The sequence below is a fragment of the Mesoplodon bidens genome, assembly GCF_964165515.1.
Source record: "Mesoplodon bidens genome assembly, chromosome: 10".
In the NCBI taxonomy this organism is placed as follows: domain Eukaryota; kingdom Metazoa; phylum Chordata; class Mammalia; order Artiodactyla; family Ziphiidae; genus Mesoplodon; species Mesoplodon bidens.
The window spans coordinates 94025976-94045945 of NC_138172.1; the positions used below are offsets into that span (position 1 = coordinate 94025976).

Genomic DNA, 19970 nt, shown 5'->3' on the forward strand with positions numbered 1-19970 from the left:
TTTTAAGGTGATGAATCACAAAAACGAGAGAGGGAGAGGGACCACTGCAGAAAAGGGCAATGGATCTTTGTGGACTAGAGAATGGGGTGGCAGGGGGCTGGGGGTATAATTTTTGAAAAAGAATACAAACGATAGGTCTTGAAGATCTCATTTGTAAGTGTGGCTCCCTTATGTCAAAATAAAGGTGAGGCGGGGGGCACACCAAAGAACCAGCAGCCCGCCCAGAGAGCACTCCAGCAATTCCAATAGTAAACACAGAAAGAAAGACTGCAGACCAGCAGGGATTGAGGGAGGACAAGAGCCAAGTCTGGGAAGACGGAGATGGTTGATACCGGTGCCCCGAATGAGTTAACTGTTTTAGGGAACCAGCAAGAGTTTTTGATTTTAAGGTTTAAAAAGTTGCTTCACACAGCTTGGGATACTCACAGGTTCTCTTCTGTGGATATCTGCCTACTGTTTGCTAATCTAAGAAGTTCTTACAGTCACACACCTACTTCAAGACTTAAGCATTTTATGAGTTCAATTTAGAGATGGAAGGATTATGGGCTTCTCAGTTATTTGGGGCCTTAAAGAGAATAAGGAAAACATTAATACCCCAGTAAAGCAGGATTTTGGATATTCAGGTTCCTGTTGTTCAAGCAGGGGGTCAAATACCCTAGAGTCAGGCTGGTGCTATCACACTCAACATCCAACAGAACTGGTTTTTACTCCCTGCCACTACCCGGCCAACGAAACCCTCCAGGGGCTGAGATAAGGCAAATAGATTATCCAAGGTCTTCTCCAGCTCACAAATTCCTAAACTCTGCATAAACACACACTACATCTTAGAAATCCAACCACACAGACTCTAAAGCCCTAAATAACTGAAGCGGTGCTCCTGTTAAGCTTCCAGGATTTCTTAGAATGACAGTGATTCTCCATCTTCCATAACAAGGGGAAGAGAAGGCCTGGGAGAAAAGAGCTAGGATTTCCACCTAGCCCGGATGTCCTTCACTTCTGCAGACCTGCCAAGCCGAGGCTTCCGTCACCTCCAGAGGAAGAAGGCACATCCTGTCTCCCCAGTCGCTCTCCTAAGAGAGACAAGGCATGTACAGACCAGGGTGGTGGTCGAGTCCACACATGAAGGCTGAAAGCAGACTTGGCCTCCACCCTGCGGGAGGAACACACGTGACTCCTGAACCACCACTGAGTCCAAGTCACCAGAGACCTGCCAATCGCATGGCTGAAAACCAGGGAAATGAAGCGCTCTGACCAGACACCACCTGAGGAGCCCAAGGAACCAACCTGCATAAGAGGTAAATGATTCAGCTACACAACATGTGAAAGGCCCAATGTATCACTCTTGGCAACAAGCAACTCCCCTCAGTGTGCGTGAAAATGCCTCGAGCATTTTGGTTTCAAGTGAATGATGATCTTAAACTCAGGAAGAGTTCATGCTCATTGGGCTGAATTCCACCTTTCAGGATCCAGGGAAGTCTGTCGGGCAGAATTCTCTTCACCACCCCCAGGTTCCTACCCTCAGCATTCAGGTCTCCACAACAAGCCAGGCTGTGATTATAAATCATTATTTCCTACATACACAGAGTTTATAAATTGTAAAGCCCCAAAATAGCTTTCAGTGTAAAATTCCTGTGATGATTTACTGCTTCCTGTTCAGACTGGTGCCTTCATTTTGACTCCAGGCCTCCACATGAGAGAATTATACTCCAACAACTAATATCTAATTAAAACATAAACCATGTGAGAGGAAAACTCCTGCAAAGGAAGATGCATTTAAGGTTCACTTAGTTGACACCAGCAGCCCCATGACCCCTATAAAGTAAATACAGGAGAAGCAAATCCAGGACACAGAATATGGGGTTTCCAGTTCTAGACATTAAAAATCAAAACAGGGCTTCCCTGGTGGCGCAGTGGTTGAGAGTCCGCCTGCCGATGCAGGGGACGCGGGTTCCTGCCCCGGTCCGGGAAGATCCCACATGCCGCAGAGCAGCTGGGCCCGTGAGCCATGGCCGCTGAGCCTGAGCATCCAGAGCCTGTGCTCCGCAGCGGGAGAGGCCACAACAGTGAGAGGCCCGCGTACCGGAAAAAAAAAAATAATAATAATATCAAACAAAACAACACACACACACACACACACACACACACACACGAGTTCTTTTATAATCTAGAATGCTGGTCAAGGCTTCCCTCAGTGTTGCTGCAAGATGCAAACATAGCAGGTAAGAAGTCGACTGCTCTGTTTCCAAAAGCTCAGCAGGTAAGAATTCAGAGATTAGAAATCCACTGCAGTTCATGGCTGCAGAGTCACGACGAATCACTACATTCTGCTTACACCCCTCCCTACTGGGAGGCTAGCAAGGTGGGCCTGCACCCAATCACAAGGCAGCACAGGGCTGAGCAACCTAAGCTGGGTGTCCTGGAAAGCCAGAAAGAAGGTACTTCAGAGGCCTAACGCTTACCCACCCTTATCATAGTTCTGAACGACCAAGTACTGAGCGCTCTAGAACACAATCCAGACGTAACTAACTCCCTCACCAGAAGTCAAGCAACTCAGATGAACCCCCCTCTTCCCCCGGCCACCCCCCAGCCCAAGAGCTTCTATGACCTTTAAGTCCGGCCCTCTGTTATATTGCCCCCTTTTCAGTAGCTGTCTTATTTAGAAGTAATGTCTCCATGGAGTCAGGAAATCGTTTCTCCTGCTCAGCACCTGAAACATGCCTGACAGCGTGAGAGCTCAGGATTTCTGAAAACCGTACAGACTCAGCCTCACACCTCCCATGTACCATTACCCACACTTGGCCTGCCAGTGCCAACTTCCAGAATGGGTTAAGTGAAGTGCCTGAAATCACTCATTCCTGACTGAAATCCCCAAAAACACTCCCCACAGTGACTAATCCAACAGGGCCAGGCGACACCTCACATGCTCAGCAGTAAGCTTGTCAATGTCCCAACACAGGGGCCACACCACCCCTTCTGCCACCACCTAGAGCTCCCTGCAAAACACAGTGCCCATCTCCAAGTCTACATGGCCTTACAGGGCCCAAATCCGCAGCCCCTGTTGCAGTCCCTGACCCTCAGCTAAACAACAACCAATTCCTTCACAAAATACCCCTTCTGAGTTCTCCCTGTTCTTCTTCCCCAGGAACAAAGTAGCCAAGCATTCAGTCCATTCTACTTTACTGGTCAGCTTAATAAAGGCAGACACAGGAGGAGGTATAGCCACTGATATGGAGTCTAGCAGCCTCATTCTGATGCAAATTCAGCTGCCCAGAGTGTGTGTCTATTCTTGTGAACTGCATTTTTTTTTTTTCTTTTTTTTGCGGTACTCGGGCCTCTCCCATTGCAGAGCACAGGCTCCGGACGCGCAGGCTCAGTGGCCATGGCTCACGGGCCCAGCCGCTCCGCGGCATGTGGGATCTTCCCGGACCGGGGCAGGAACCCGCGTCCCCTGCATAGGCAGGCGGACTCCCAACCACCGTGCCACCAGGGAAGCCCCCTGAACTGCATTATTGATTTAAAAACAGCTCTTGTCATTTGGAGTTTCCATAAGACCTCTAGGTTAATAGACCATCTAAACCTTGAGAAGAACAATCAGGCTCCCGATGACACACCACCTTTCCTCATTCCCCCAATCTCTTACTTGTTTCTCCCCAAGACCAAAAAATGCTTTGCAAACAGTGAAATGAATAAAAAACAATTGGGTTTGCTGGCAGTAGCGGGGGAAAAGAAAAATCATCACACAGATCTAGATTCACTTCACTATTGACTGCGAAAAATCACTTTCTTTGGCAAATGGAAGACTGAGTAATAAGACCTTTAAAAGTAAAAGTGACAGGGCTTCCCTGGTGGCGCAGTGGTTGAGAATCTGCCTGCCAATGCAGGGGATATGGGTTCGAGCCCTGGTCTGGGAAGATCCCACATGCCGCGGAGCAACTAGGCCCATGAGCCACAACTACTGAGCCTGCGCATCTGGAGCCTGTGGTCCGCAACGAGAGGCCGCGACAGTGAGAGGCCCGCGCACTGCGATGAAGAGTGGCCCCCGCTCCCCGCAACTAGAGAAAGCCCTTGCACAGAAATGAAGACCCAACACACCCAAAAATAAATAAATATTTATATTTTAAATAAAGTAAAAGTGACAGGGTTTTCTTTTCATTTGTAAAATTTCTACCATTCTTTGAAATAACTTTGAAAATGGCAACAGGTCAGGAATTAAACTAGAATGTTTATGGTCATACATAATCTTTTTATTAAAAGGAAAAGTAACAGCATAACCTCATGCTGCCCCAAGTTTTATAACAGACATGTAAGAAAAGGGGGCACAGAAAGTAAGCACATGAAGACACTACACACCTTGCAGCAAACAGCACCATCTAACGATTCTCCAAAGCCCACAGTCCAGGTTAGAGATATAACAGCCTTGTACATCCTTCCATACCGTTGCAACTCCAAGTGTGCTCCAAAGACCACCAGTGCCTTAACCGCTGGGCATCTTGTTAGAGATGCAGGCTCATTTTAAGATCCTCTGGTGATTCCCAAGCACATTAAAGTTTCGGAAGCTCTGCTGTACACACTAGTTCCCCATCCTGCCCATTTCATGTCACTTTCTAACCTCCATCACCATACAGGCAAAGGTAAAGAAAGATGAGGTGAAACCCCAAGATGAATACTTCTAACATCCATCTAACTGTTGCCATTTCTACTGTCAGAATATAGAAGTCTATATTAACATATTCTGAGAACTCTTCCCTTTGACTTCTGTTCACTGAACTGAAACAAGTGACCAAAAAGCAAAAGCGAACTCAACAAAAAAGGTAAGACAAGTAGTGGACAGTTCCTTGAATCATTCTTATGTGACATGATGTCTCAAACCCTCATTCTCTGATTACCCAATTTGGAATGACTTCCCTTTAAAAAGGTGACATCCAGAATTAAACACACATTCCAACATGTGAATAAAATTCTAGAACAACAGGACCAACACATGCAATAAGATCATTTCTATTTCCGTGCACAATCCAAAAGCTGGGGTACATTTTAGTAGCCACATTACACAGCAGGACCTCATTAAGCTTGCAGTTAACTATACCCTCCAAGGTGATTTTATTGGGGGGCGGGGGGGGTTCTTCCCCCCCCCCCACTACAATGCAACAAAACCCAAAGGAAGGCTCCAATCCAACAAAAATCACAGCTCCCAGTTGTAGAATTCTTTTTCTGTGATGTTCTCCTGACCTCTAAGGTAAAAAAACAAAAACAAAAACCAACACAACAGGCCACGGAGGGTCATGTGTCAATGAGACCATAAACCAAGTTGTCCTCCTTACCCAGGTTTACTGGACAAGACAGAAAAGAAGGTACGGGATCTGCTGGGTGCAGGTTGCTGTGTTTTCCCCCCACACACCGTCATGGAGAAGGGCTGGGTTTGTGGACATGGGCGTGGCGTGCATGACTGTTTTCAATGTGCTTGAGTGCCCAGCCCAACCTCCACTGACGGCATAAATTCAAATCAACGTTAGTTTAAATAAAGCCCAAAAAGGATCTTAATATAAATAAATTTGCTGACCATTCGAACTGTCCCTCCATGGCCCACACTTCAAAACACTGGGTTATTGATTTAACATGCTCTAACTACACCAAGAGTTCTTCTAATTGACTGTCAAAACTGATCAGGTCAGGGATACAGTAAAGCCATGCCCTCCATTCAGCCACAGGCCTGGGCCAAGCCTTCAAGGGCTTCTGCTCTCCAGTGCTGGCCAGCTTTTCACCAAGCTGGGCTTCCAATCCTCTTCTGAGCGCTTAGATGCTTTAGTGCAAGGAAACAGGGACGTCCAGGTCAGTCAAGTTTACAAAACAGGTGCCAGGCAGAGGACAATACCCCTGCAGTCATAAGGGAAGTATATAAAAAGTGATAATGATTGCAGTCATCCCTTGTTAACCACAGGGGATTGGCCCCAGGACCACGCACAGATACCAAAATGCCAGGATGCTCAAGTCTGTTATATAAAATGGTTATGTCTGCATATAACCTATCTACATCCACATCCTTCCTACTGTCCACTTTAAATCAGCTCTAGATTACTTGTAATACCTAATACAATGTAAATGCTATTTACATTTTTACTGGCGGGGCAAATATTTACATATTTGCTGGTGGAGCAAAGTCAAGTTTTGCTTCTTGTATCTTTCTGGAAGATTTTTCCTGAATGTTTCCAATCCGCCATTGGTTGAATCCAGGAATGTGGAACCCAGGGATGTGGAGTGCCAACCGTATGACAATGGCAAACGTCTCCTGGGTGCTCACTGTATACCAGACGCTGGGCTCAGCACTTGCTTGCACAGTTAATGCTCGTGATTCTCTGCTCGGCCTCCCCTTCGGACAAGGGCCACACCGTGCTTTCTCCCTTTAGTTTAAAAGGGGTGGGAGGGCTTCCCTGGTGGCGCAGTGGTTGAGAATCTGCCTGCTAATGCAGGGGACACGGGTTCGAGCCCTGGTCTGGGAGGATCCCACATGCCGTGGAGCAACTGGGCCCGTGAGCCACAACTATGGAGCCTGTGCTCTGCAACAAGAGAGGCCGCGATAGTGAGAGGCCCGCACACCGCAATGAAGAGTGGCCCCCGCTTGCCACAACTAGAGAAAGCCCTTGCACAGAAACGAAGACCCAACACAGCAAAAATAAATAAAATAAAATTAATAAACTCCTACCCCAACATCTTCTTTAAAAAAAAGGGGGGGGGGGCTTCCCTGGTGGCGCAGTGGTTGGGAGTCCGCCTGCCGATGCAGGGGACACGGGTTCGTGCCCCGGTCCGGGGGGATCCCACGTGCCACGGAGCGGCTGGGCTTATGGGCCATGGCCGCTGGGCCTGCGCGTCCGGAGCCTGTGCTCTGCAGCGGGAGAGGCCGCGGCGGTGAGAGGCCCGCGTACCGCAAAAAAAAAAAAAAAAAAAAGGGGGGTGGATGGGAAAGGAAGGAATCACGAAACTCGTGGTTATCATTCAGAGGTGAGTTTCAGGGTCTTGCCCAAAGGCGCCGCGGCTGGAGAGAAGCAGGAGTGGCTCAGGAACCCACTAGCAGTCCGCCGGTCCGCTATGGGGCAGGTGCCAGATCAGGAAGCGAAATTCTAAACTCAGAAATTTGTTATTAAAGAGAAAACATCAAAAGGGCAACTCACATTGGCTCCTAAACGAAAGCACCATTAAAATGACTAATTTCAAAGGGTGAATATAAATGTTATATGAAAAACAAACAACTCGTGCATCCGCTAGAGCTGGAAACTACTAAGAGGAGAAGGCAGAGGAGGGGAAAGGAAGGAGGGAGGGAGTTCCTCTCAGTGGCCTTTACAACTGGCTTCTATAACTGACAGAATATCAATTCTATGGGCATCTCTCAAAGCATCCTTATGCAATTTCTCTATGTCTCCTTTTTTTTTATGGTTTCAAATTCAGGCCATCTTGACTCAAGAGAGGGAAAACAATGATGAAAAAGCACAGGTTCTAGGGAAGCCCATTTCTGACCAAATTTTTTAAAAAAACATTTTCTAACAATGACAACTATTTTAAAAATGAAATGGGTCCCCCCCCAATGGAAGATAGTGAATTTCCCACTACTTGCGAGCAAACTGCGTAAGAGTCTCATCCATCACAGGCAGAGTGACCAGTAACTTATCATCGCAGCCAAGGGCACTGTTAATAATGATGCTGGGACAACTGGTAGAAAACTGGGACGTAGGTCAACCAGGGACTAGGTCCCTTCCAGCAGATTTGAATCCATTATAAAAAAAAAAAAGGTCTTCACTACCACACAGATCATTTTTAACAACATCACCACATAAAATAATGCCAACACCCAAGACATAGCAGGATAAAAGTGTGACACACACCTGCGTTTTTAAGTTGAAATCCAGAACCTCCCACCAATGTTTTAAATTTCAACCTGCGGGGGATTGGGGGTGGGTGTGGTAACTACACACAGGACAGACGCAGAAGCCACCACGTTCCACAGAAAACACTCCTGCTTCCACAGGGAGGGAGCACAGCACGTCAAATGCCCTTCACAGCCTCCAGTAAGTAAACCAAGCAGATGGGGCTGTGCAGGTTGGGAGAGAAGAGAACATTCAGGTTCACGGGCAGGAAGACCTTCTCCTAACATGAAACCCCTTATTAAAACTTATACAGGGCTTCCCTGGTGGCGCAGTGGTTGGGAATCCGCCTGCCAATTCGACAGAACACAGGTACGAGTCCTGGTCTGGGAAGATCCCACGTGCCCTGGAGCAACTAGGCCCGCGCATCACAACTACCGAGCCTGAGCTCTGGAGCCCGTGAGCCACAGCTGCTGAGCCCGCGTGCTACAACTGCTGAAGCCCGCACGCCTAGAGCCCGTGCTCCGCAACGCGAGAGGCCCGTGCACTGCAACGAGGGGTGGCCCCCGCTCGCCGCAACTAGAGAACGCCTGCACGCAGCAACGAAGACCCAATGCAGCCATAAATAAATAAATAAATAAAACTTATTTTTTTAAAAAAACTTATACAAGTGCTAAGACAAACAATTATGTGTTTAGATTACAGGAGCTACTGGATGAGTTACTAATACCACAATATGCATATATCCCACTTCTGCCAAGGCTCTGGAAATGGAGGGATTTGTGACTTTCCACTTCCTTTTCTTTTTTTTTTTTTTTTTTTTTTTTGTGGTATGTGGGCCTCTCACTGTTGTGGCCTCTCCCCTTGCGGAGCACAGGCTCCGGACGCACAGGCCCAGCGGCCATGGCTCACGGGCCCAGCCGCTCCGCGGCATGTGGGATCTTCCCAGACCGGGGCACGAACCCATTTCCCCTGCATCGGCAGGCGGACTCTCAACCACTGCGCCACCAGGGAAGCCCTCCTTTTCTTAAAAAAGTGAAGTGTGATGTCCAATTCCAATGCTCAATTCCACCCTGGGTTGGATTAACAGAAAATGCCAAATGGCAAGGCGGGGTATGGGGTAGGGAATTGATGGCTGCAAAGAGATGACCAGTAAGAAAAGCAAATTTAAAAGACTTGCTCCAGGAGGGAGTTGGGGAGAAGAAAGTCATAGCCCTTTCCTCCTTCCAGGGAAAAACGTCTGGAAAACTCTATATGAATGCCTTTTATTTTCCAGAGCACAAGTTTTGCATATACCTGCTATTAAATCATCCTACTTAAGGCAATTTGTTGCTGTCTGAACTATCAGCCTCTTCCATCAACAGTCTGAGAGAACAACGAAAGCAACGGAAATAATAATAATAATAGTAATTTGTTGGGGATGTTGATCCTTGGCACAGACGCCATATAAATGAGGATTTACAGAGCTAGAGAGAGAGGGAGAATACTGAAGGATAAAGTGAGAGGGAGGTACAACTTAGGCTAAAACTACTGTTTCTTCCCCTTTTAACAAAATATTTTCTCCATTGGAAATCAACTCAATTTCTCAAATCGACTTGATGCTAATCCATTTTTTTTAATTCCATAAAATGGTTCACCTGTCAATACTAAAACATCAAAGAGAAATCGGGGAATATTCACACCTAGAAATTAGATAAGTGGCCAGGAAGCCACTGACTTACTGAACTTGTGAATGACGTTCCTTTGCCTTGGTTTTAAATTAAAAGCACTTCAAGCAGCAAATTTCCTCCGACAGACGTGCTTCCCAGGATAAAGCAAACGGTCTGAAAATGCTTATGCGAGGAGAGTTTTACTTCTTCCAAACTCCCATTAAATAATGTGTACTTATCTTTGATTACCGCCTATTTAAAAAAAAAAAAAGCTACAGCTGAAATTGGATTAAGAACTTCTGCTGAAAACGGTTTATTGCATAACACAACTCTGACAGCCTGAATCTCCGGCCACCAACTGAGCCTTTATAAAAATCTGCTGGGCAGCTGCCAAGTCGGCCCTTCTGCCTCTGAGCGTGTCCAACACCGCCGTTGTCAAGGCAGCAGCAGCACGGGCTGCGCCGGCGCACGTTCACCGTTAAACAGTGCAGTCAGGGACCAGCAGTGAGGGCCATGCAACACAGCACTCAACCCCCTGCAATTCTTGGTCTGACAGTTTGTTGTTTCGACATAATCAAAAAGGACTCAAGATCTAGAGCAGCATTATCTCCAAGAATCCAGCAGAAAACGGACTGGCAATCTACCTTCAGAATGAGGGCGAAATTAAGTCAAATTACAATACTTGACCGATATCTTAGAAAAAGAAATCAGAATGAGGGACAATCCAGTATCAGCAATGCCAACGTGTGACTCCAAAATGGCCTCATTCGGGAATAAATTATTAATAACAAGTAAGTTCCCAAAAGAATTGACTGATTTGGATCTTTTAATCACTACAGCCTTTTCAAGTTAATAAGAATACCCCCCCAATCCCCCAAATGGCATATTCTAAGCTGAACTATCCAATACAGTAGTCTTCAGCCACAAAAAATTAAGTTCCTTAAGTTGTAGTGGACACATTTCAAGAACTCAACAGCCATGTGTGTCCCAAAATGGACAGGTCAGCTAAAGAATGTTTCCATCATCACTGTAGTAGAGCAACGCTTATAATTCATTGGACGGGGTTTCAATAGACTGTATTCCTTGCTCGTGCATTTCATTACATCCCTGAGACTCTTCAAAACATGTACCTTTATGTTCTACTCAGGAACAGGAGAATTCTGGAATATGAGACACTACCTTGCACAAGAAAGCCAGAGTCTAAAGTAGGTAAGAACAGATATCCACCCATACAACTCTCAGGAAAGTGGTTCCAATTTGCTCTGCTACGTGTCGCCTTTCAGATTTGCAGGGAGTATACATGAAATTCAGAGGATGAAGTCTAAAATTCTTGTTCTACGGGGAAGCCCTGAAGATGCACACTGCTTTAACATGCCTTCAAATCATTTTCTAAGGAATTCTCCTACAAAATTCATCCTCTGGATTAAGAACAGACAAAAGCCAGCACCCCACCCGCCAGCCTCTCAGCACCAATAGGGTGACGCCTCCTGCCAGGGCCAGTCAAGGTTATCGGCCTGTGAGCTGTGGCGAAGGGTCAGGGCAAGTTTTACACTCCTGTTTCTTCCTCCAGGCCCTGGGACACTGCTGGGCCACTTTAGGGGCTCTGTCAATACCTGACGGACTTGCTGGCTTTTCTGGCTCACCAAGGACCTCCATCCTGGAAATAAGCATATAAGTGTCCATACATTCGCAGGGGACTGGTTGGTCATGCTACATTGTAAAACCATTAAGGGCTTGGGGGGGGCATTTTATGAAAAACTTCAAGTTATAGTAAAGTACACAAATAAACTTTGTCCTTGAATTTAACATAAATTGACAACGCATCACGTTTGTCCTTTCCCACTTTTTCTCAGATCCTCCAGCGGTCCCCAGAGTTAAGGACCACCCTGGGATTGGTTTGCACCCTGTCATTACAGGCATGGGTCTCCAGAAATCATTTTAATGCCTGTCACCCCTCCAAACAGTGCTTCCCACTAACAGAAAATGCAGGCCACTGTGTAGCAGGCCACATACCACTCGTTTCTCATGCATTCTGTCCTCTACATTTTACAACTAACCAGTGGAGCAGCATCACACAAACATCTCCAAATCATGCACATGAGGTTATGAGGTTAAGACAGACAGCATCCTGACTAGCCTGTGTGACTCCAGAGGACCCACCGTGTGGTCTTTCTCATCTTCGTGTTCCCAACTAGATGAGTCCAGTATTCAGCAGGCATTCAAAAATACTTCACTAGAGGGCTTCCCTGGTGGCACAGTGGTTGAGAGTCCGCCTGCCGATGCAGGGAACACGGGTTCGTGCCCCGGTCTGGGAGGATCCCACATGCCGCGGAGCGGCTGGACCCGTGAGCCATGGCCGCTGAGCCTGCGCGTCCGGAGCCTGTGCTCCGCAACGGGAGAGGCCACAACAGTGAGAGGCCCGAGTACCGCAAAAAAAAAAAAAAAAAAAATACTTCACTAGAATAAACACATATTAACAGGGGTAAGAGAGACCTGGATTCCAGTTCTGGAATTCTCTATTGACTGATGTACAAACAAATGACCAAGGGAGTGGCTCTCAACTTGAGCGTTTGTGAGCAACAACTCCGGAGCTTAATAAAGCACACACTGGGGCTTCCACCCACGGAGCTCTCCCAGGTGATGTCGATGCTGCTGGTCAGGGAACACACTTTGAGAACCCAAGTGTACACAGCCTTGCAAGGGACCTGACTCCCACCTCGCCTTTGCATGAAAACTGTTCTCACTGCCATGAAACACATTATAATTGCCAAATCGAATGCAATTTATTGGTAACCTGACTCTCCCCCAGTTTTCCTATTTCCCCTCCCCCACTACCTTCAACTCTGATTCCTCTGCCCTTCCCAATCTCTGATTATGATCTAAACAATAATTGCAATGTGTTACTTTCTAGAACCATCAATCCAAGGGGCTCTTTCCCTACTCAAAAGCTCTGTATAGCTCCCCAATGGCTACTACAGGGGGAATTTCCAAATTTCTTAGCATGGCCTACAAAATTATCATTAACCCAACTTACCATAGAGGTTTTAAGTCCTTCCCCCTCTAGAGCTCCCAACACCACTACCCCCAGACAAGGGGTGAGCACCTCAAGTAAAAAAAATAGCTCTCATCCTTGCATCCCCATCTCAAAACAGATTATCAGGAAACAGGAGTACTGGTGTATTAACTAAATATTGATCATGACTTCAACAATAATTCAACAGTAAATAAAGAACAGACTTTCTAGGGACTTCCCTGGTGGTGGTGCAGTGGTTAAGAATCTGCCTGCCAATGCAGGGGACACGGGTTCGAGCCCTGGTCCGGGAAGATCCCACATGCTGCAGAGCAACTAAGACCATGCGCCACAACTACTGAGCCTGCGTGCCACAACTGCTGAAGCCCACGAACCTAGAGCCAAGGTTCCGCAACAAGAGAAACTACCGCGATGAGAAGCCCGCGCACCACAACAAAGAGTAGCCCCCGCTCGCTGCAACTACAGAAAGCCCACGCACAGCAACCAAGACCCAATACAGCCATACATACATACATACATACATATATACATACATACATACACAGGAAAAAAACAGATTTTCTAAATACACAAAGATAAAAGTCCAACCTCAAATCTCTTTCACATCAATACTTTAGTACCAAGAAATATATAAACAGTCAATTAGGCTCAATTTACCAAGTATGTCTGTTTTAGTGTTCTCCCACAGCTTTCAGTTTTTATAATGTATAGAATGCATGATCTCTGTGACCAGGACACTTAGTACAAGATATCAATTTTATTCAAACTGAGATATTTCCTACCAGTTAAGCCAGTTCCTAGTCCAATGACAAGGTTTAACCATATTACTATTTCACGATGGTTTGCGAAGATCACAATTATTTCTGCCACCTAAACAAAACTGGAAACCTTTGCTGGCTCCTGTGGTCCAAGCCAGTTGCCAGTTCTAGCATTGCTTCTTTCACGCAAAATGAGATTTCCTGCCGTTTTTTCAGCTCCATAAAACAGCCTGATAGACCAGTGAATGATTCAATGAAAAGATTTACGCTTACCTATAGATGGACAAAGCTCCTCCAAAGTCATGAGGGCTGACCCCCCAAAAGGGGACATGGCATATGTGCAGTCTCATTTTCAAGCAAAGCTGTTAGGGAAAGCAAATATGGCCTTCTAGAAGCAACATCATGGTCCTTCCTATGCTGACATTTCACAGTGATAAGAGAAACAAAACTCATGTTGTGAGCACAGTGGATGTTAAGTAGAAGTTTACTATTTACACTTCAGGTAACGTGTGTGAAAGAATAAAGCAGAAGTGGGGAGATGACAATTTTACTCTAAATGGGAAACCATGGGAGAGTTCTGAGCAAAGAAGTAACAGAATTTGTTTTACATTTGTAAAAACTTGCACAGGCTGCTGGGTTAAGAATAAACCAGCTTAGGGGGTGATGAAGGAAGGTTGTGACAACTGCCTACACAAGAAGTGAGAACCCAGGAGGCAGCGAAAGGCTGTGAGGACTGGTTACATTCTGGAAACACTTAGAAGGCAAGAAAAACTGGGTGCTGATGATCTATGTGACCAGGACCCTTAATACAAGTACCTGTGAGAAAAGAAGAGTGAAAGATCAACCCCCAAATTTTTCATCTCAGGACATTTCCTTTCCTTTCTGAAGGAAAAAAGGGCACTTCTGAAAAGAGCGCTCTGAAGCAGAGAGAAGGGAGGAACCAGGAGTTTAGTGTTTAGACATGCTGAGTTGGAGCTGTCCATACAGACCCTAGAGGAGAGGTCAAAGTTCAGGCCACGTGTCAAAGCTGGAGATCTGAAAATAGCTGGTGGTTCAATATCAAACCTAGGCTCTAACCTTAGGTACTTTATCAAAGGGCAGAAAAACATAGTTCACCTCTTCATTGAAAGCTAAGGGTGAAGTCAGGTAAAGGCTGGCTGACCCAGACGAGTCATTTTATGGCTAAAAGGGTTTTCAGAGACTTAGGGAAAAGGATGCTTTCAAATAAAGAGCGAATGAAGGCAGAGGAGTGAACATGGAAGGAAGAAAAGGAATGTTTCACATGCTCCAGAGGCATTCTAGAAACATCTACATTGGATGCAGCCCTAAATTAAGTTCAAGAATATGGCCGAGGAGACCTTAGAAATCCATTGCTCAGCTCAGGCCATACTGCAGCCCAACGGCTGCAGCTGGTAAGAAAGTTTTATGTAGCCACGTGAAGTCATAAATCACTCACACACAAATCCAGACACCCCTTCTTATATTTAGCTTCACGTGCAAATGAGGAAAATGATGACATCCACCCCTAGGCAGACAGAGGCAGGCCTGAGGCCCAAAACCTGCTCACAGGATACCCTGGTAAACAAAACCTGCTCACAGGATACCCTGTACAGCAACAGAGACTATGCAGACAAGTTTTCAAACGGACACAAATCAGAAAGACTTGCACAGGGCTGAAGACAAACTACAACCTGTTTTCTCTCAAGTGAATCGCCGAAGGATCCAGAGCAGCTCCTTTTGGACGCCCTAAGACTTGGTGGAAGAATACAGAAAATAATTCCCTCTAAGTGGTCAACTCTATTTTCTATCATACCCACCCATGAGTCACATCCCACTGCCATACCCATGTTGTGCTTTCTCTTAGAATTTCTATTTTCTCTCCTGAAAACGCACTGAACAGGGGTTTCCAGAAACCCATTTTCCCATCGTCCTAGCCAGTCCTCCACCTCCACTGCTGGTGACTAGTGTTCCAGTCTGCGCAGCACAGGAGCTTGGCTGCCCTGGAAATCCCCTGGGGAGCGTTATCGAGGACAGACCTCACCACCATCCTCTGACTCAATGGTCCAGGGTAGGGCCTGCACCCAGAGATTTTGGTGAACTCACAACTCAGTCCCGGCACCACCCATCCATCGCCACTCCCACCTTTGATGGAATCACAGTCGCACTGCATCAAAATCATCCATATCCTGACAATTCCCTAACAGCAAGCCTGGTACACATTAGGAGCTTAGTAAACAACTGTTGAGGAAATGAAGCTTAAAAGAAAAGAAAGAAAGGACGTAACTAAGGAAACCAGGTAACTATTTAAATAGAACACAGAGAATGTTTTAATACACTCTATTTTCTTGACATTAATCCTCTAAAACTGAGAATTCAGTATTCTCTAAACTCGAGAAAAAGTTTTAGCTGATACTAAAGCTTTACTTTCTCTGAAACACAAAATGAGCACCTACTACCTTCAAGGGACAGAATCACACTGAATAAATTACTCAAAGCTTCCTTACCTCCAACTGAATGAGGAAAACCAACCCTGCATGTCTGTGAGTCAGAGCCAAGTTCTGAATTGCCAATAATACATACAAAAATACTATCTCAGTAATACTATCAGGAAACTAGGTTACGGTTGCTCATTGATTTAATTCTAACAGGAGGGAGAGACTGGAAAGGCAGATCATCTTTGACCCAATATCCCATCACTGGGAACTAAGAACTAAATTAAGGGGGAAAAAACCTTCAGATGTTCAATTTCTCCTTAACCCAAAACTCAGGCCGCTGCAGAATAACCCCAGCCCCTAAGTCACCTGTAGGACATGAATGAAGCTTTCGTTCCTCTTCTTGTGCCATCAGAACAAGGACTGTCGGGCTCTACTCTGAGATCTACTGCCCACGTTAACATATAATTCTATTTTTGCTTCCAGATAAGTGGGCCTCTAGAACACACTAGAGAGACCAAGCTGCCTGCCTGCCGCCTTCTTGCTCCTAATATTCTCCAGTTACACAGCAGCTCTCAAAAAGACCTGTCCACCCCACACACAAGAGAAACAGATCTCACCCTTCCAACACGATAGTAACGGACTGATTTTATCCTTAAAGTTGACGATGAAATGTTTAAAAGGAAAAACAGAAGATAGGAAAAAGGAAGGGATGGAGGAGAGGTTATCCTACACAAAACAATTCTCTCTTTTTTTATGGCCAGTTGGGGTTTGACAAACTTTTCAGACCATTTAACAAAAGCCCTGACCTCAAAGAAAACACTTTCCAATTTTAACATACATGCCCACACGAAGAAACCCAGCAAGCACTCCCCAAGGGCCAAAATAAAATGCACTCTAGTAATTACCATAAATAGAAAAGGAGATGGGCTTCCTGAGAGAGAGTACAGAGTACGAGAAAAACCACCAGAAACAAAAACATCATAAACAAAATTACATGGCCAGCAATAAACTGGGAGGAAAGGAGACTTGCTTCTCGGTGAGATGCAAAGAAACACATCTGGGAGATGCTCAAACAAGGGAAGTGGACACGTCCACAAGCCAGCAGAGGCTACAAGGGTGTAACCTGCCAACACAGCCCTTAAATACAAAGAGAATCTGGTGACAATTCATTTTCTGTAGGCAGTGCAAACTGAAAAGTTTCCAGAAAATCCAACAAACTATAACTCAAGAAAATATTTGAGAATGGATGTATTTCTCATTACTCTCACTTATTCTTTCCCGTACATTTGGCATAACATTTCCCAATCTATTCCAATGTCTTGGAATTTCTTAAAAATCACTAAACAGAATTGCTTAGAGAGATTCTCCCTTAAAAACAGCTCGAGAGCCCGAGTGCCTCTCAAACGCAGAAGGCATTTGTCCATCAGTCCAACCACACTAGCTCCCACTGTGATGAGGATGTGATCAGTTTGCAATGACGACTGAAGTTCACTGACATGTACTGTTTAAATCATATCCATAACGAGCCTGTGATTAAAGACAGGAAGCACAGAAAACACTAATAATGAATGACGAGCATAAAAATAAGTCCATGCACCTGCATCATAATCCTCACCATTCTGTATACTGTACACATCTGATCAAGAATTGTTCTATTGTGAAACATGATATCTTCAGTACTGCAAAATCCCATGCTATCTATACTTATGGTTGCACTCTTTGAGCTCAACCATATTCTAGGCAACCTTCTAAGAGATGCTGGTGAAACCATGCACTGGCTTGCCTGGGGTAGGAAAGGAAGAGGAGGCGGAGGGAGGGCCTGTCAGGGGCTCCAGCACCACTGTCCTAGGGCACTGAGCAAAAAGGCTTAGAGCAACCAGCAGACTGAAGCCTTCCCTCTCATCTTTACCTGTTCAAAGAAATCTCTGAAACATATTCACTTTAAAATGGTTAAGATGATGAATTTTGTATTATGTGAATTTCACCTCAACAACCAAAACTTATACTATGATATTAAATTTGCTAATCTCAAAACAAATTCTACTTAAAATTAACTTTGAGATATTGACAATAATGAAATTATTAATACCGTATTCCCCTGTGAAAGTTCTAGAAATAATGTTACCAGCAAACTGGGTTTGAGTTTTAAAAGGCTTGTAAAATCATCCACTGATACGTGAAACAAATCCATAACCACTCTTTACCAAGTAAAAAGTTTAACAATTCCCAAATACAAAACATATCATTATATGGCACCCTAAGCAAACCAAAATATCAACTAAATTGATATTTATCACGTTCATTAGAAACTTCAAACAATGCATCATCACTGAAATTTTAAAAACCAATAGAATGTACAAGGAGACAATTCCTTCATAATTTATACACTTTCTGAGACCCATAAACTTCTTATCATAGGGGAAGGATGGGTTTGTGTGGGGTTTGCTCCCTCTATACCCAGAACCTTGGTCTGACAAACATTAGTGACCAAGTATACAGAAAGGGACAGAACCAAGTATTGATATAATAACCTCAACATTCTTCCTGATTTTCAGTACTTTTTTCCTTTGCATCCTTGCTGTGGTCTGCAATGGTTTGAACCCATATCCCAAATAACTCTTCTGCACTTTTCTTCCCCCTGCAATTCTCTTCCTCTGGATCTTCCCTTATCACAATATTCATTTCTCAGTCAAATGTCACCTTCTCAAAGAAGGCTTCTCTGATCACCCTACCACACAATCTAAATAATTGATTTAACTTTCTTCAGAGCATTTATCACCCATAAAATTCTTATATGATGCAAGCACATATTACATGGTTTCCTAACGAAATTACTGGCTGAAGTCCACCAGGAATGTGGCAAAAACTCGGAGACTGTATATGTAGCCTTCAGTACACTCAACACTTGATTTTCTAGGGTGGTACAGTTAATTATTTTCTCATCTTGAAAAATTAATGAAGGTCAAAGTGATAAGTTAATTCACATAAGCTAACAAAGTCAAGTCCACCCCTCTGTTAATGAGGACAAAGAAACGAGGATAACACCCTGCGTGCTTTCCTACTGCTGCTGCTAACCATTACCACAAATTAGTGTCTTAAAACACAAATCTATTCTCTTACAGTTGTGGAGGTCAGAAGGTCAAAATCAGTTTTGCCGGGTTAAAGGGGAGGTAACTTAGCTGGTTTCTTCTGGAAGCTCTGAGGGGAAAATCCAATTCCTTGCCTTTTCAGGCTCCCTGGCTTGTGGTCCCTTCAGCCGTCTTCAAAGAGCCTCACTCCAACCTCTACATTCTGTTTTCACTCTCCTTTATCTCTCTCTGCCTCTGATGTTCCTACCTCTGTTGTGTAAGGACCTCTGTGATTACACTGGGCCCCACCTGGACCACCTCCCCGTTGAAGGCCCTTTCACCACATGAAGTAACAGGCTAGGACTTGAATATATTTGGGGGCCATTATGCAGGCTCCCCTCTCTTAAGCTGTACATGAGGAGGCTGAAAGAAAATGAGTCCCCGGATTTTTTCCCATTTGTTTTTCTTTTAGTGTACATAAATATACAATCAGTGCCTCAAGTCTTGCCCTAATGAAGGAGGAACACCCAAGTGGGTCGACAATAATGGGTGGAACAACCATCTCCCAAAGTTCCCTAGAAACAGCAAAGTAATTGAGTGTTTTGATTGAAAAGACTTTTTTTCTGTATTGAAATCACAGGGGTAGGGGAGTGGCAACCTGGTTGAAGGGTTTTACTATTGTTCTGATTCCTCAAAAAAGAGGAACATGGGACACACGTTAGGAACAGGATCATTTAACGTGATAGGGTCTTACCTTCTAAGCCCACAAATGATTGCTAGGATTTCAACTGTTAATTGACCTTATCAAATGGCATTAGATTTGGGGCTGGAACTTTACTTTTTTTATTTTATTATTCAAAAAAGCCCTTCTTAGGGCTTCCCTGGTGGCGCAGTGGTTGAGAGTCCGCCTGCCGATGCTGGGGACACATGTTCGTGCCCCAGTCCGGGAAGATCCCACATGCCGCAGAGCGGCTGGGCCCGTGAGCCATGGCCGCTGAGCCTGCGCGTCCGGAGCCTGTGCTCCGCAACGGGAGAGGCCGCAGCGGTGAGAGGCCCGCGTACCGCAAAAAAAAAAAAAAAAAAAAAAAGCCCTTCTTAGATAATTATTTTATTGTTTCCTAAAGACAAAGGTGTGCTTTTTCTGCATCTCCAGACTGCTCTTTTCAAAACTAGCAC

At 45.1% G+C, this 19970-nt stretch overlaps 1 protein-coding gene across 3 annotated transcripts in view; it reads right to left on the reverse strand.

Moving 5' to 3' along the window:
• The window catches only part of JARID2 (jumonji and AT-rich interaction domain containing 2), a 245505-nt gene that overhangs the window by 129469 nt on the left and 96066 nt on the right, over positions 1-19970 (reverse strand). The gene's annotated exons all lie outside the window — the stretch shown is intronic.